Source organism: Macaca thibetana, chromosome 2, assembly GCF_024542745.1.
Source record: "Macaca thibetana thibetana isolate TM-01 chromosome 2, ASM2454274v1, whole genome shotgun sequence".
In the NCBI taxonomy this organism is placed as follows: Eukaryota; Metazoa; Chordata; class Mammalia; order Primates; family Cercopithecidae; genus Macaca; species Macaca thibetana.
The window spans coordinates 151,876,655-151,893,889 of record NC_065579.1 but is presented as its reverse complement, the minus strand read 5'-3'; the positions used below and the strand labels follow the sequence as shown (position 1 = coordinate 151,893,889).

At 41.2% G+C, this 17,235-nt stretch overlaps 2 protein-coding genes and 1 pseudogene across 2 annotated transcripts in view; 1 reads left to right on the top strand and 2 right to left on the bottom strand.

Moving 5' to 3' along the window:
• The window catches only part of KPNA1 (karyopherin subunit alpha 1), a 335,799-nt gene that overhangs the window by 216,293 nt on the left and 102,271 nt on the right, over positions 1–17,235 (bottom strand). The gene's annotated exons all lie outside the window — the stretch shown is intronic.
• MIX23 (mitochondrial matrix import factor 23) overlaps positions 1–17,235 on the bottom strand; it is a 304,832-nt gene that overhangs the window by 281,569 nt on the left and 6,028 nt on the right. The gene's annotated exons all lie outside the window — the stretch shown is intronic.
• LOC126949210 (eukaryotic translation initiation factor 4B-like) lies at positions 10,704–12,855 on the top strand (annotated as a pseudogene).

The window sequence follows — 17,235 nt, the reverse complement described above, 5'->3', positions numbered from 1 at the left end:
TCTGTCACTGACTGGGGTGAGGGACTTTGTTTTATTCTCCTCTCTCTGTGGTGTGAGCACACAACCATGCAACAGCAACAGACACCCCATGTGCTCTTTGCTCTGAGTATCCCAAGGAAGTAGCCGTACTGTAAGGGGGAACAAGGAGACCTCATGTCTCTACTGGAACTCATCCCTATGGGCAGTCTTCTCATCCAGGCCTTAACCAGGTGAAGCTAGTGGGATACAGAACACTCCTCCCTTCCTTCTGCTACAGTGTTCTCCTTTCTCCCATGTTATTTTAACTTCTTCTCCCAACTTTGAGCCTTCCTTTCTTTTCCAGACTACAACCTTGGTATTAGTCCATTTTCACAATGCTATAAAGAACTGCTCGAAACTGGGTAATTTATAATGGAAAGAGGTTTAATTAACTCACAGTTCAGCATGGCTGGGAAGCCCCAGGAAACTTATAATCATGGCAGAAGGCAAAGGAGAAGCAGGCACCTTCTCTACCAGGCAGCAGGAAGGAGAATGAATGAAGGAGGAACTACCAAGTATTTATAAAACCATCAGATCTCGTGAGAACAGTATGAGGGAAATTGCCCCCATGATTCAATTACCCCCTCCTGGTCTCTCCCTTGACATGTGGGGATTACGGGGATTACAGGAACTACAATTCAAGATGAGATTTTGGGTGAGGACAGAAGCCAAACCATATTAATCCTTTCCTCCGCAAGGCCCATGTTTCCTCTAGTATCTACAAAATCTTTGTAATCTACAGTATCAGTTGAAAGTCATAGCCTTAACTTCCCAGTCCTTCCATGCTACTGAATGCAAAGACCTGGAGGCTAAATCCTGGAGATGGAGGAAAGGAAGAGAACATGAAGGTATTTTTGTCCTATAGAAGACAATACCTACCTTCCCTCCCTCCCTCTCTCCCTTCTTTCCTTTCTTCTTTCCTTCCTTCCTTCCTTCCATTTCTCTGATGTATTTTTTAAAGAACAATAAAAATTTAAAATCCAGATGTTAGTTAATCTTTCATTATATATGAGTTTCATATCTACTATAATTTTAATACATATTTTGCTTTAAAAAACCCTTCTGGGTCATTTCTAGCTTTCAAAGAATGTTTTTAAAATCCTTTACACTCTTGAGCTCTGTTCCAAGATGGCTGAATAGGAACAGCTCCAGTCTACAGCTCCCAGTGTGATTGATGCAGGCGATTTCTGCATTTCCAAATGGGGTACCTGGTTCATCTCATTGGAACTGGTTGGACAGTGGGTGCAGCCAATGGAGGGCGAGCAGAAGCAGGGTGGGGTATCACCTCACCTGGGAAGTGCGAGGGGTTGGGGGATTTCCATTTCCTAGTCAAGGGAAGCTGTGACAGACTGTACCTGGAAAAATGGGACACTCCTGCCCAAATACTGTGCTTTTCCCAAGGTCTTAGCAACAAGCAGACAAGGAGATTCTCTCTTGTGCCTGGCTCAGTGGGTCCCATGCCAATGGAGCCTTGCTCACTGCTAGGGCAGCAGCCTGAGATCAAACTGTAAGGGAGCAGCCTGGCTAGGGGAGGGGCGTCTGCCATTGCTGAGGCTTGAGTAGATAAACAAAGCAGCCAGGAAGCTCAAACTGGGCAGAACCTACCACAGCTCAGCAAGGCCTACTGCCTCTATAGACTCTACCTCTGTGGGCAGGGCATAGCTGAACAAAAGGCAGCAGACAACTTCTGAATACTTAAATGTCCCTGTCTGGCAGCTTTAAAGAGAGCAGTGGTTCTCCCAGCATGGTGTTTGAACTCTGAGAACTGACAGATTGCCTCCTCAAGTGGGTCCCTGACTCCCATGTAGCCTAACTGGGAGACACCTCCCAGTAGGGGCCAACTGACACCTCATATAGGTGGATGCCCCTCTGGGATAAAGCTTCCAGAGGAAGGATCAGGCAGCAATATTTGCTATTCTGCAGTATTTGCTGTTGTGCAATATTTGCTGTTTTGCAGTCTCTGCTGGTGATACCCAGGCAAACAGGGTCTGGAGGGGACCTGCAGCAAACTCCAATAGACCTGCAGCTGAGGGACATGACTATTAGAAGGAAACCTAGCAAACAGAAAGGAATAGCATCAACATCAATAAAAAGGACATCTACACCAAAACCCCATCTGTAGGTCACCAACATCAAACACCAAAGGTAGATAAAACCACAAAGATGGGGAGAAACCAGAGCAGAAAAGCTGAAAATTCTAAAATCCAGAGCACCTCTTCTCCTAAAAAGAATCACAGCTCCTCACCAGTAATGGAATAAAGCTGGATGGAGAATGACTTTGATGAGTTGACAGAAGTAGGCTTCAGAAGGTCGTAATAAAAAACTTCTCTGAGCTAAAGGAGCATGTTCTAACCCATCACAAGGAAGCTAGAAACCTTGAAAAAAGGTTAGACGGATGGCTAACTGGAAGACCTTAAATGACCTGATGGAGCTGAAAAATATGGCACAAGAACTTTGTGACCCATGCACAAGCTTCAATAGCTGATTCAATCAAGTGGAAGAAAGGGCATCAGTGATTGAAGATCAAATTAATGAAATAAAGCGAGAAGACAAGATTTGAGAAAAAAGAGTAAAAAGAAACAAACAAATCCTCCAAGAAATATGGGACTATGTGAAAAAACTAAATCTACATTTTATTGGTGTACTTGAAAGTGATGGGGAGAATGGAACCAAGTTGGAAAACACTCTGCAGGATATTATCCAGGAGAACTTCTCCAACCTAGCAAGACAGGCCAACATTCAAGTTCAGGAAATACAGAGAACACCACAAAGACGCTCCTTGAGAAGAGCAACCCCAAGACACTAATTGTCAGATTCACCAAGGTTGAAATGAAGGAAAAAATGTTAAGGGCAGCCAGAGACAAAGGTCGGGTTACCCACAAAGGGAAGCCCATCAGACTAATAGCAGATCTCTCGGCAGAAACTCTACAAGTCAGAAGAGAGCAGGGGCCAATATTCAACATTCTTAAAGAAGAGAATTTTCAACACAGAATTTCATATCCAGCCAAACTAAGCTTCATAAGTGAAGGAGAAATAAAATCCTTTACAGACAAGCAAATGCTGAGATTTTGTCACCACCAGACCTGCCTTACAAGAGCTCCTGAAGGAAGGACTAAACATGGAAAGGAACGACCGGTACCAGCCACTGCAAAAACATGCCAAATTGTAAAGACCATTGATGCTAGGAAGAAACTGCATCAATTAACAGGCAAAATAATCAGCTAACATCATAATGACAGGATCAAATTCACACATAACAATATTAAATGTAAATGGGCTAAATACCACAATTAAAAGAAATAGACTGGCAAATCGGATAAAGAGTCAAGACCCATCAGTGTGCTGTATTCAGGAGACCCATCTCATGTGCAGAGACACACATAGGCTCAAAATAAAAGGATGGAGAAAGATTTACCAAGCAAAGGGAAAGCAAAAAAAGGCAGGGGTTGCAATCCTAGTCTCTGATAAAACAGACCTTAAACCAACAAAGATCAAAAGAGACAAAGAAGGTCATTACAAAATGCTAAAGGGATCAATTCAACAAGAAGAGCTAAATATATATCCTAAATATTTATCCTAAATATTCTAAATATATATGCACCCAATACAGGAGCACCCAGATCCATAAAGCAAGACCTTAGAGACCTACAAAGAGACTTAGACTCCCACACAATAATAATGAGAGAATTTAACACCCCATTGTCAATATTAGACAGATCAATGAGACAGAAGGTTAACAAGGATATCCAAGACTTGAACTCAGCTCTGCACCAAGTGGACCTAATAGACATCTACAGAACTCTCCACCCCAAATCAATAGAATATACATTCTACTCAGCACCACATCGCACTGATTCCAAAATTGACCACATAATTGGAAGTAAAGCACTCCTCAGCAAAGGTAAAACAACAGAAATCACAGCAAGCAGTCTCTCAGACCACAGTGCAATCAAATTAGAACTCAGGATTAAGAAACTCACTCAAAACTGCACAGCTACATGGAAACTGAACAATCTGCTCCTAAATGTCTACTGGGTAAATAATGAAATGAAGGCAGAAATAAAGATGTTCTTTGAAACCAATGAGAACAAAGACACAATGTACCAGAATCTCTGGGACACATTTAAAGTAGTGTGTAGCGGGAAATTTATAGCACTAAATGCCCACAAGAGAAAGCAAGAAAGATCTAAAATTGACACCCTAACATCACAATTAAAAGAACTAGAGAAGCAAGAGCAAACAAATTCAAAAGCTAGCAGAAGGCAAGAAATAACTAAGATCAGAGCAGAACTGAAAGAGATAGAGACACAAAAAAAGCTTCAACACATCAATGAATCCAGGAGCTGGTTTTTTAAATGATCAACAAAATTGATAGACCACTAGCAAGACTAATAAAGAAGAAAAGAGAGAAGAATCAAATACACACAATACAAAATGATAAAGGGGATTATCACCACTGATCCCACAGAAATACAAACTACCATCAGAGAACACTATAAACACCTCTATGCAGGCCAGGTATGGTGGCTTATGCCTGTAATCCCAGCACTTTGGAAGTCGGAGGCAGGCGGATCACAAAGTCAGGAGATCAAAACCATCCTGGCTAACATGGTGAAGCCAGGTCTGTACTAAAAATACAAAAAATTAGCCGGGTTTGGTGGCATGAGCCTGTAGTGCCAGCTACTCGGGAGGCTGAGGGAGGAGAATTGCTTGAACCTGGGAGGCAGAGGTTGCAGTGAGCCGAGATTGTACCACTGCACTCCAGCCTGGGAGACAGAGCAAGACTCTGTCTCAAAAACAAACAAACAAACAAACAAAACACCTCTACACAAATAAACTAGGAAATCTAGAAGAAATGGATAAATTCCTGGACACATACACCCTCCCAAGACTAAACCAGGAAGAAGTTGAATCTCTGAGTAGACCAATAACAGGCTCTGAAATTGAGGCAATAATCAATAGCCTAGCAACCAAAAAAGTCCAGGACCAGATGGATTCACAGCCCAATTCTACCAGAGGTACAAAGAGGAGCTGGTACCATTCCTTCTGAAACTATTCCAGTCAAAAGAAAAAGAGGAGCCGGGCGCGGTGGCTCACGCCTGTAATCCCAGCACTTTGGGAGGCCGAGGCGGGCGGATCACAAGGTCAGGAGATCGAGACCACGGTGAAACCCCGTCTCTACTAAAAATACAAAAAATTAGCCGGGCGCGGTTGTGGGCGCCTGTAGTCCCAGCTACTCGGGAGGCTGAGGCAGGAGAATGGCGTGAACCCGGGAGACGGAGCTTGCAGTGAGCCGAGATCGCGCCACTGCACTCCAGCCCGGGCGACAGAGCGAGACTCCGTCTCAAAAAAAAATAAATAAATAAATAAAGAAAAAGAGGGAATCCTCCCTAACTCATTTTATGAGGCCAGCATCATCCTGATACCAAAGCCTGGCAGAGACACAACAGAAAAAAAGGAATTTTAGACCAATATCCCTGATGAACATCGATGCGAAAATCCTCAATAAAATACTGGCAAACCGAATCCAGCAGCACATCAAACAGCATATCTACCTCGATCAAGTGGGCTTCATCCCTGGGATGCAAGGCTGGTTCAACACATGCAAATCAATAAACATAATCCATCACGTAAACAGAACCAATGACAAAAACCACGTGATTATCTCAATAGATGCAGAAAAGGCCTTGACAAAATTCAACCACGCTTCATGCTATAACCTCTAAACAAACTATGTTTAGATATGATGGAACATATCTAAATATTGTAAGACCTGTATATGAAAAATCCACAGCCAATATCATACTGAATGGGCAAAAACTGGAAACATTCCCTTTGAAAACTGGCATAAGACAGGGATGCCCTCTCTCACCACTCCTATTCAACATAGTGTTGGAAGTTCTGGCCAGGGCAATCAGACAAGAGAAAGAAATAAAGGGTATTCAATTAGGAAAAGAGGAAGTCAAATCGTCCCTGTTTGCAGATGACATGATTGTATATTTAGGGAACCCCATCGTCTCAGCCCAAAATCTTCTTAAGCTGGTAAGCAACTTGAGCTAAGTCTCAGGATACAAAATCAGTGTGCAAAAATCACAAGCATTCCTATATACCAATAACAGACAAAGAGTCAAATCATGAGTGACCTCCCACTCTCAATTGCTGCAAAGAGAATAAAATACCTCAGAATCCACTGTACAAGGAATGTGAAGGACCTCTTCAAGGAGAACTACAAACCACTGCTCAATGAAATAAAAGAGGACACAAAGAAATGGAAGAATATTCCATGCTCATGGATAGGAGGAATCAATGTCATAAAAATGACCATACTGTCCAAGGTAAGTTATAGATTCAATGCCATCCCCATTAAGCTACCAATGACTTTCTTCACAGAATTCAAAAAGCTACTTTAAAGTTCATATGGACCCAAAAAAGAGCCCACATTGCCAAGACAGTCCTAATCAAAAAGAACAAAGCTGGAGGCATCACACTACCTGACTTCAAACTATACTACAAGGCTACAGTAACCAAAACAGCATGGTACTGGTATCAAAACAGATATATAGACCAATGGAACAGAACAGAGGCCTCAGAAATAACACCACACATCTACAACTATCTGATCTTTGACAAACCCGATAAAAACAAGGAATGGGGAAAGGATTCCCTACTTAATAAATGGTGCTGGGAAAACTGTCTAGCCATATGTAGAAAGCTGAAACTGGATCCCTTCCTTACACCTTATACAAAAATTAATTCGAGATGGTTTAAATACTTAAATGTTAGACCTAAAACCATAAAAACCCTAGAAGAAAACCTAGGCATACCATTTAGGTCATAGGCATGGGCAAGGACTTCATGTCTAAAACACCAAAAGTAATGGCAACAAAAGCCAAAATAGATAAATGGGGTCTAATTAAACTAAAGAGCTTCTGCACAGCAAAAGAAACTAACATCAGAGTTAACAGGCAACTTCCAGAATGGGAGAAAATTTTTGCAATCTACCCATCTGACAAAGGGCTAATATCCAAAATCTACAAACAAATTTACCAGAAAAATAAAAATAAAAAAACATCAAAAAGTGGGCAAAGGATATGAACAGACACTTCTCAAAAGAAGACATTTAGGCAGCCAACAGACACATGAAATAATGCTGATCATCACTGGTCATCAGAGAAATACAAATAAAAACCAAAACGAGATACCATCTCATGCCAGTTAGAATAGTGGTTATTAAAAAGGCAGGAAACAACAGATGCTGGAGAGGATGTGGAGAAACAGGAATGCTTTCACACTGTTGGTGGGAGTGTAAATTAGTTTAACCTTTGTGGAAGACAGTATGGCGATTCCTCAAGGATCTAGAACTAGAAATACCATTTGACCCAGTGATCCCTTTACTGGGTATGTACCCAAAGGATTATAAATCATGCTACTCTAAGGATACATGCACATGTATGTTTATTGTGGCACTATTCACAATAGCAAAGACTTGGAACCAACCGAAATGTCCCTCAGTGATAGACTGGATTAAGAAAATGTGGCACATATACACCATGGAGTACTATGCAGCCATAAGAAGGATGAGTTCATGTTCTTTGCAGGGACATGGATGAAACTGGAAACCATCATTCTGAGCAAACTATCACAAGGACAGAAAACCAAATACAGTATGTTCCCACTCATAGGTGGCAACTGAACAATGAGAACACTTGGACACAGGGTGGGGAACATCACACACCAGGGCCTGTCAGGTGGTGGGAGGCTGGGGAAGAGATAGCATTAGGAGAAATACCTAATGTAAATGATGAGTTGATGGGTGCAGCAAACCAACATGGAACATGTATACCTATATATCAAACCTGCACGCTGTGCACATGTACCCTAGAACTTAAAGTATAATAAAATTTAAAACAAAACAAAAAAACCCTTTAACTTGGCCTGATACTAAATAATGTTATTGGTCAGGGTTCTCTAGAGAAACAGAATCAACAGGATGTGTTGACATTATATAAATAAATTACAGGCTGGGCATAGGGGTTCACACCTGTAATCCCAGCACTTTAGAAGGAGTGAGGCAGGTGGATCACTTGAGCCCAGGAGTTCGAGACCAGCCTAGGCAACGTGGCAGAACACTGTCTCTACAAAAAATACAAAAATTACCTGGGCTTGGTGGCACATGCCTGTAGTCCCAGCTACTTAGGAGGCTGAGGTGGGAGGATTCCTTGAGCTCAGGAGGTTGAGCAAGGCTGCAGTGAGCCGCGATTGCACCACTGCACTCCAGCCTGGGCAATAGAGTGAGACAACGTCTCTAAAAATAAATAAATAAATTACAGGCCAGGTGCAGTGGTTTATGCCTGTAATCCCAACACTTTGAGAGGCTGAGGTGGGCGGATCACTTGAGGTCAGGAGTTCGAGACCAGCCTGGTCAACATGGTGAAACCCCATCTCTATGAAAAACACAAAAAATTCCCAGGCGTGGTGGTGGATGCCTGTAATCTCAGCTACTCAGGAGGCTGAGGCATGAGAATTGCTTGAACCTGGGAGGCGGAGGTTGCAATGAACCGAGATCACATCACTGCACTCCAGCCTGGGTGACAGAGCAAGACTCCGTCAAATAAAATAAAAGAAATAAAATAAAATAAAATAAAATAATTAAAAAATAAATTACAGAATTAAGTAATTAAAATTGCAATAAATGTTTAAAAAGAAGTAGAGAGTGCTATAAAATGTACTACTTAACTGAGCCTGAGAAGTCAGGATAGGCTTTCCTGAGGAATATGTCAAACAGAAATAAGATTTTTTTGTTTTAAAATATAAGAAGGTATGAGAAAAATGTTTAAGGTGAAATAAACCTATGTTTCCAAGTGCGATGAATTAGCTAGCGACAGAGTGTGTTCCCATATAAAATAAGCAGAAAATTAGAACAAAATAGAGGAGCCATCTATTTTAAGGTAGAAAAGGGCTTCTGAGTTAGCAAGAACTGAAGGAGCTAAAACTCCAGAGAGGGAGAATCACAGCTAGGGAGAGCTGAGTTCTGCAGCCACTGCCCAGGGGTCATTTGCTGATTCTGCGCTTGGTCAGGAGACTGATAACTCCAGGCCTTGCACCCATGGAAGACCACTGCTGGGAGGCAGAGGCCAGGAGGGATATGGGAGGAGATTTAGAATGTCTCCACAGAACATCTGTGAAATTACAGGGATGCACGAGGCTGGAGTATAAAAAGAGAAACAGAAAACCTCTGAAGCAGAACAGAGCCTTCAGCAGTCTTGTGAAGACAAAGATTAGAATTCTGGACCCACCAGGTGGAAGAGCATGGAGAATGCACCAGGATTTCTGCTGAAAATCTTGAAGAAGCAGGAGTAAAATTAATGCAGGCTGAACCTTACCAAGGATGCAACTCAGCCTCAACTCACCACAGTGCATAGAGGATTCAGGTGACCACTCACCAATTAGAAACAAGATGCTTTATAAAATTAATATAATTTTTATTGTATGTGGAAAAAAATAAATGAGCAAGAACATCAAAAAGTATTTCAGATTCAAAAAGAGTGATAAGAAGAATTTGTCCTAGCAGACATTTAACGTTCTGGTAACAAATTTGAAACACTTGGTATACAGGAATATCAATAATGAGAATATTTAAAAGACCCACACTTTCCACTACACTCTGAAAAAAAAAAAAATCCAAGTAGATTGGGAGTTAAACAATTTTAAAATAAAAACAAATACACACATATAAAAGACTAGTACTAGGGGAAATCACTTTTTGACTGTTGATGGAATATGAATGAAAAAAAAGATGGACAGGTTCATTACTTAGATAGCTTTATCTTTGATGGAATGAATACCAATAAAGCTGAAATTTAAAAATTCAGAAGGCTGGAGAAAAGATTTGCACATGAAGACAAAAGTTCAATAACTAAAAAGTATGAAGAGTGCATATAAATAGGTAAAATACCAACTGTCTATGAAACAAATGATTAAAAAACAGTTCATACAACAAGAAACACTGTCGGTAAAACATAATTTCAAAACTATTCAACCTTGTTGGTAAAATAACTGCAAATTAAACCTACTGTGAAGTTTCATTTTGTGCCTTAAAAAAATTTAGAAAAACTTTTAAAAAGTTATAAAAGCCAAAGCCTGCAAAGCTTCGGGAAGCAGATATGCTCATGCATTAATGATAGCGGTGTAAATTGATTCAATCTTCCTGAAGGGCAAAATGGTACTTTATTGAAAGAATCATAAATATGCCTAACCCCTGACCAAGTAATAGAATTTATCCTGAGGAAATAATGTTTAATAAAAAGTATATGTATATATAATGTTTATTTTATGATGATAAAACATTGGAATAAAGCTAAGAGCCCAACAATACAGATATATAGAAAGAAACTCACTATGGCATATCAAAATGACATACTCTAGTGATATACTGAAAACGATGAATATGCTATAGGAAATAGAAAATATTTGGATAAATCATGTTACATAAAAGGAAGAATACCAAATTGAACATATACACCCATTATGACTATAACAGAACCATGAATATACATGAGCAAAGTGAGAAAATGACACACCTAGGAAATGTTTCTAGCTGGGTTAAGATCAACAGACTATTGTAGTGAATTATTCTGTCAAGTTGTTAAAACATTAGATTTCCCTTTGCCTTCTCTTTCCTTTTCCCAACATGGCGGCCTCAGCAAAAAAGAAGAATAAGAAGGGGAAGACTATCTCCCTAACAGACTTTCTGACTGAGGATGGGGGACTGGTGGAGGAAGGAGCTGTTTCCAAACCAGTCAGCTGGGCTAATGAAACGGGTGACCTGGAAGGAGATGTTTCAACAACTTGGCACAGTAATGATGACGATGTGTATAGAGCGCCCCCAACTGACCGTTCCATCCTTCCCACTGCTCCATGGGCTGCTAGGGAACCCATTATCGACCGGAGCCGTCTTCCCAAATCGCCAACCTACACTGCTTTTCTAGGGAACCTACCCTATGACGTGACAGAAGAGTCAATTAAGGAATTCTTTAAAGGATTAAATACCAGTGCAGTGCGTTTACCACGTGAACCCAGCAATCCAGAGAGGTTGAAAGGTTTTGGTTATGCTGAATTTGAGGACCGGGATTCCCTGTTCAGTGCCCTGAGTCTCAATAAAGAATCTCTAGGTAACAGGAGATTTCAAGTGGACGTTGCTGATCAAGCACAGAATAAAGACAGGGACGATCTTTCTTTTGGCCATGAGAGAAATCGTAATTTTGACAAAACAGTTAGAGAGTGGAGGGCTGGTCTTGCTACAGACAGCTTTGATGACTACTCGCCCAGAAGAGGTGATGATTGCTTTGGAGACAAGTATCGAGATCGGTATGATTCAGACCGGTATCGCGATGGGTATCGGGATGGGTATCAGGATGACCCACACTGGGATATGAGATCGATATGGCGGCCAGGATCGCTATGATGACCCAGGCAGCAGAGACTTTGATAGAGGCTATGATTCCCAGATAGGCACTGGCAGAAGAGCGTTTGGCAGTGGGTACCGCAGGGATAACGACTACAGAGGAGGCAGGGACCGCTCTGAAGACCGATGCAACAGATGCGATGATCGGTTGTGGAGCCCCAGAGATGATTACTCTCAGGATGATTATATGAGTGATGATAGAGGTCCCTCCCAAAGACCCAAACTGAATCTAAAGCTTCGGAGTACTCCTAAGGAAGATGATTCCTCTGCTAGTACCTCCCAGTCCAGTCGAGCTGCTTCTACCTTTGGAGGGGGAAAGCCCGTTGACACAGCTGCTAGAGAAAGAAGTAGAAGAACTGCTACAGAAGAAACAAGAGAAGTTGCAGCGTCAACTGGATGAGCCATAACTAGAACGATGGCCTCGGGAGAGACACCCAAGCTGGTGAAGTGAAGAAACTCAGGAACGGGAATGGTCGCGGACAGGAAGTGAGTCATCGCAGACTGGGACTTCCGCCACACCCAGCAGAAATGCACGAAGGAGAGAGAGTGAGAAGTCTCTAGAAAACGCAACACTCAATAAGAAGGAAGATTGTCACTCTCCAACTTCTAAACCTCCCAAACCTGATCCTACCTGACCCAAAGGTAATGCCAGCCCCTCCACCAAAGGAGAATGCTTCGGTGAAGCAAAGTTCTAACTCTCCTGCTCCATTTCAGAGCTCAGACACAGAGCAGCAATCCCCTACAGGTGGTGGGGGAAAGTAGCTCCAGCTCAATAATCTGAGGAAGGACCAGCAAGGAAAGATGAAAGTAAAGTGGATGGGATGAATGTCCCAAAAGGCCAAACTGGGAACTCTAACTGTAGTCCAGGAAATGGAGGGAACAAAGACCACTGGAAGGAGTCAGATGGGAAAGATGGCAAAAAGGATCAAGACTCCAGATCTACACCTGAGCCAAAGAAACCGGAGGAAAATCCAGCTTCCAAGTTCAGTTCTGCAGCCAAGTATGCTGCTGTCTCTGTTTCTGGTGAAGATGAAAACAAAGGAGAAGATTACGCCCAGTAGACCTTGACATCCTGTGCTTTCTCCTAGTTTCTCTCCACCCTGGAACATTCGAGAGCAAATCAAACCTCTATCCAAACAAGATAAAATAAAACTCACCATCTCCTGGAGACTTTTCTTACCTTTTTTTTTTTTTTAATGAAATTATTTTGCATGCTGCTGCAGCCTTTAAAGTATTGAAGTAACTGGAGAATCGCCAATATAGCCAGAGAAAGAGACTACAGCTTTTTAGTGGAAAAGTTGTGGTGCGTTATGTCACCATGCAGTTGCTAGTGTGATTAGTGCCTAGGGGCCTCCATTTAGCAGAAATGGTAATGACAGTGATATAAGGTCTGGAATCTGGTTGGTAGGGGAAGGAGGTATAAGGAAAAGTGTGAGATTTCTGCTTTTTAGTTTTATCCTATTGTGGCATATATGAATTCTCAAACATTATCTGAATAAATTTTTCACTCTTGGAAAGGTAGGTTTAGCCTCAAGTTGTTTTAGTCTTCAGGAGGCTGCCAACCCCTCCTGTTATTTAATTCTGAGTTTTGGGGGCCAGTCTAGGGGGAATGCTTTCATTTTTTTTACCTCCCAGGGGGGTAGTTGGGAGTGAGTCTATAGGCCATGAAGAATAGGACTGCATTGGACCAAAATAAATGGGAAAATCATGGTTTGAAAAGAAGCTTTTGGGAGGTAATGAGTCATTTTGCATCAGGTAATAGGGGAAAATTGTGTGACCTCCAGCAAACAAAAGAATGGTTATTTCCTGGAGCTGGAAGCACTTGGGGGTCATGATAATTCCCAATGTTTTGTGTGTCCTGGTTTTACCCTTTCTAAACACTGTCCTTTTTGAAAGTTCGACTATATCCACATTCTGTTGAAACGTTGAAACTTTAAAAATTTAGACTCTTGTCATCTTAAGCTCTTCATGCTGCTCTTAACCTCCAAAAAGCAGTCTCTAAGTCACACAGATGATCTCTTGGGCATTTTCTCTCTCAGCCATGGAGAGCTGTGAAAGGAAGAACTGCTGCTTTTCTCAAGCAAATCGGTTTCTTGATGCCTTTTGGTTCTCACGCCTTGCCTGCTCCTGATGCTTTGACCCCTTTCGTAGATCAGAGTGCTCTAGGGTAATGGATGGTCTTGGGTGGTGAATAAAGGTGGATAAATAGGGACAGGGACAGTTAAATTGGGAGCCTTTCTTACAACCTTGATGGTTTTGTTTTCCTCCAAGTTTCCTTCTCCACTCAAATGCCACACCCATGCTTGTTGGATTTATGAGGTGGCCAGACCAATGGGTTGTTTTTTCTTTTTCTTTTCCTTTTTTTTTAAGCTCTCCTTGAGAGAATAAATGGTAATGGAGAGAACTATTTAACAAGGTCCTGGTTTCTCTTGCAACACAGTAGCTAAATTTGCCTGCTTTTATGTGCATTTTTGTAGGGATCAGCCTGGTAGACAATATTAACAGAGAAATAACAGCTTGATCTTGGTTTGCAAGCACTTCTCCTATCAGTCCTAGATTAGGCCCTGTTCAGCCATGCAGGGGTGTTGGTTTATACGTGCTGCAGCAGCGGGCATAATGAATATAATTTACTCGGTGGACAAAGGTATGTACCAAATGAATTTAAATAATTAGGGTGGACTGGCTAGTAGCTTTGAAGTGAGCTTTTAAAGAGATACTGAAGATTGGAAGTTTTTTTTTTTTAAGAAAAAAAACCCATTGATTGTAGATAATGAGAAGCTAGGCTTTGCCCCCTTCATGTCTACTCTCCCTCCAAATAGATACCAAACTGTTTTTCCCTCTCCTCTACCTTGCCCCCCTGTTAAAATAGAAATGGGGATTGATTAATGTCCCGCTCCTGAATACATGTAAAATTTGAAAATGATTTGTAATCTTAGACTTATTATATGGGAGATGTCCAGAGATGTAAAATCCCATCCTTTGGGTTGTGAGTTTTTTGTTTTCTCCAAAAAAATCTGATCTTAAAAAAAATTAGATTTTTAAAAAACTTTAATATTGCTATGATGAGATTGTCTTTGCAGGACATTGAATTGGCTTATAAAAACAGTTTTTTGCTGCCTTCCTAAACTGCACAGATGGACAGATGACAGTGTTTCTATTTAGTTACGGGAACTTCGTTGAATCTATATTTTGATAGAAAGATAAAAGGCCAGGCCGGGTGTGGTGGCTCACGCCTGTAATCCCAGCACTTTGGGAGGCTGAGGCAGGCAAATCACCTGAATTCAGGAGTATGAGACCAGCCTGGCCAACATGGCAAAAACCCCATCTCTATTTAAAATGTAAAAATTAGCTGGTTGTGGTAGCATGAGCTTGTGATCCCAGCTACTTGGGAGGCTGAGACAGGAGAATTGCTTGAACCCGGGAGGCGGAGGTTGCAGTGAGCAGAGATGGTGCCACTGCACTCCAGCCTGGGTGACAGACTGAGACTCTGTCTCAAAAAAAAAAAAGGAAAGAAAAGAAAAAGAAAAGAAAAGAAAAAGAAATTTAATTTCTGTGTCCATAACAGAGTTGTACTGAAATATAGCCATACTCACTTGTTTATGTACATTCTATGGCTGCATATGGGTGACTATGAATCAAAAATTAAAAATCTAATTCTCTCAGGTGCACAAGAGGAAAGGAAACTCTCCTCCCATTTTTATTTTTGAAAATTTGTCATTGTTAATTTTCTCTCTGCCCTTTTGAGATGTATCAGAATCTCTTTTGAAGGCTTTTTTTTTTTTTTTTTTTTTTTAGCCTCTTGCCAGTTTTACAACCCAGGAATGTTTTCTCAAAGACCTGGGAGCCATCTCATTGAAATGTAATCAAGGAAGATGGTGCCCCATCTCCCAGTTTCCACAGGAGGGCAGTAGCCTGACTTCAGCTGGCATCTGGCTCCAAATCATAACTACCTACTTGTCATAGAAATACGAGAAATTTTATTATTTCTTCAGATGAAGACAATTAACTAACACAGATGGCCATCTCAATTACTGGGTAGTTTAGGATGACCTATGTGTGACAAATGGTATTGTCAAGTCCTCTCACTTGAAGCTAGTTATCAATTGAGAACATGTGTGTATCTACTGGACTATGTAAAAAGGTGAGATTTCTTTCTATCTTTGAAATCTTTTTAGTGGACTGCCTGTGATAAGCATCACATTCTGGTTTAATGCTTATTTGATAACTATTTTTTTTTTTTCTCTTCTGCCTTGTGGAGAGGTTTTCCGGGTCAGCAGGAGATTTAGTTTTTAATTATATTTCCGTAACAGCTGCTTCTGGTCTAGGATGGCGGAATTGAGTAGTTGCAACAGAGACCATATGGCCTACATAACCTAAACTATTTACTCTCTAGCTCTTTAAAGGAAAAGTTTGCAGTCAAACCTGGGCTAGATAACTAGATGTGTATGCAAGATAATTAAAGAAAGTTAAATTATTTAGTATAATAAAGTGAGGGATTTTGAGTTTGTATAGGTGGCTTAAAGAGAAGCAGTAGGGGCCTGGGAACATGGGGAAGGGGGTGATCAGAAGAGGTGGATCTTAGGGCAAGGGGTTGCAAACCCAAATGTCTAGAGGGGCTGGGATGCCAATGAGCAAAGTGAGCCAAATGGAAATTTTAGTGAACTGGATGGAGCCCAGACCCTTGGTTGCATCTGATGGCAAATCATCTGACTTTTTGTTTGTTTTTCTGCAAATAAGCTGTAAATCTGAGGTTTTATATGAAGACTCACATTTTTAAAATGTTAGCATCTAATTTGAATTTTTCAAAAGCAGGTCTCAGGGCAGGTTTGTTTGGTGGTCACCAACTTGTGACTTCTGATCTCAAGTTGGGGAGTCAGGGAGGACCTCTCCATGTTAACTGTTAAATGGTTTGGGCAGGAATTGCTTGATAAATTAATTCCTAGAAATAATTATGTGTGAACTTTGACCTGGGAGTTGATTTCTACATTGAGATGTAATTAATCTTCACTAAGTATGTTAGTGAGGATTTGGGGTAAGAAATGAGGTAGTATTTCTAGAGTAGAAGCAGCTTGAAAACAGGACCACAGAGGCAGGAGTCACAGAGAATATTTAGTTGTGGACTTTCTCTGGAAAAATGGAGGCCCCTGAAAACAGATACTGCAGAGAGCTCTGGGCCTTTCCACAGTGCACTGAATGGGGATTTCGGACGTTTTATTCAGATATCAAGTGAAATACAGTTCAAAGAGGATAGAGAACTTAGGGACTTAGAATAATGATTGACATTTAGCAAACCCTCCGTAAATGTTAGCTCTTGTAATTAACTACTGTTTTCTAGAATATGTATGGAAACCCAGATCACTTGGCCAGGATGCAACACCTGCCGAGAAACAAAGGAAGCTCAATCACTTTTCAAATCCAAAGGAAAAGATTGGAGTATGTGTGGTTTAAAATATGTCTGCACTGAAGCAGGAGGATCACTTGAGCCCAGGAGTTCAAGACCAGCCTGGCAACACAGCAAGACTCCATCTCTATAAAAAATTTAAAAATTAACTAAGTGTGCTGGCATGTGCCTATAATCTCAGCTACTCAGGTTGCTGAGATGGGAGGATTACTTGGGCACAGGAGGTAGCGGCTGCAGTGAGCCATGATTGAGTCACTGCACTCCAGCCTGGGTAAGAAAGTGAGACCCTGTCTCAAAAAAAAAAAAAATGAAAAGAAAAGAAAAATGTCTACAAATTATTATTATTATTATA